This window comes from Mirounga leonina, unplaced genomic scaffold (assembly GCF_011800145.1).
Source record: "Mirounga leonina isolate KUSES-001 unplaced genomic scaffold, KU_Mleo_1.0 Mir_171, whole genome shotgun sequence".
NCBI lineage: Eukaryota > Metazoa > Chordata > Mammalia > Carnivora > Phocidae > Mirounga > Mirounga leonina.
In genome coordinates, this window is record NW_023270436.1 from 2,088,804 (window position 1) to 2,090,238 (window position 1,435).

Consider the following 1,435-nt stretch of genomic DNA (forward strand, 5'->3'; position numbering starts at 1 on the left):
GCGGAAGGAGCGCGGCGCCGGGCGGCGACCTCGGCGGCACGTGACGCCGGCCAACGGCGCGGCGAGGACGCGCGCGCGCTGCGCCCTGATTGGCCGGCACGCGCACGGCGGTTGGGGCGGGGCGGGGCCGGGGGACCCCCGCCCCCGCCCCGCCCCCGCCCCGCCCGGGCCTCGTGCCCAGCTCCCGCGCAGCCGCAGCGCAGCGCGCGGGGCGGGGCCTGCGTCACTTGTGAGCGTGGGGCCAGGCGCGGCTCGGCGGGCCGAACCCTGGGCGGCCCCTCGCCTTCGAGGCAGTTTAGCTCGTCCAACAGAGAAATGAGGTGGGGGTTTGCCCCCGAGTAAATAAGTGGTTCCAGAGCCGGAGCGGCGGACGGACGTGCACCTGCCCATTTACGTGCGCGCAAATGGTGTGCGCGGTGCACGCGCGTGGACGTGCACGGCCGCGGTCGCCAGCCTTGCTCACCTGCGTCGTCACCTGGGGCGCTGCCCTCCCCTGGGGATTCTGAGTCGCAGGTTCAGTTGGCGCGTCGGCTAACCACCGTCTCGCGACAGTTGGCGGGTGATGCTGCCCAGGTGCTCCCGGGTGCACCTTGATACGAGGGAAGTAGACGCCGTCGACAGGAATTTGTTTCGTCGTTGGGCAAACCCAACGCGGTTAAAGCTGTCCCAAGCATCGTAGAATGGGACGACAGTTATTCGTCAGGCTGGGAAATGGGACTCCTTATGTAGCTAGTACGCCCAGTAATAATTCAATAGGTTTTTTTTATTTTATTTATTTATTTGCGAGAGAGAATGAGATAGAGCACGAGAGGGAGGGGGGTCAGAGGGAGAAGCAGACTCCCCGCCGAGCAGGGAGCCCGATGCGGGACTCGATCCCGGGACTCCAGGATCATGACCTGAGCTGAAGGCAGTCGCTTAACCGACTGAGCCACCCGGGCGCCCTATTTAAATTTATTTATTAGAGAGAGAGAGAGAGAGAGAGTGCAAGACGGGGTAGGGTTAGAGGGAGAAGCAGACTCCCCGCCGAGCAGGGAGCCCAATGCGGACTCGATCCCGGGACTCCAGGATCATGACCTGAGCCGAAGGCAGTCGCCCAACCAGCTGAGCCCCCCAGGCGCCCCAATTCAATAGTTTCTTAAGGATGGAGTGTAGGGGGTTAGTGGCGATAGTTATCTAGATAAGATAGTTATCTTAAAGCCGCATTTGAACAGCAGACACTATATTTTATTAATACCGAAGCGTGTATTTAGGGGGCTTGGGGTTGGACGGGGCGCAAGGTTTCCCAAGCCATCTCCCCAAGTCTGCGGTCTCCTCTGGGGGTCGAAGGGAACAGGCTGGACTTCAGGGTTTACCGCACTCACTTGATCGTAAAATCCCAGAAGGGGGAACTTCTGAAAAACACATTCCCAGGTAATCCTGATTCAAGAGGTTTGGG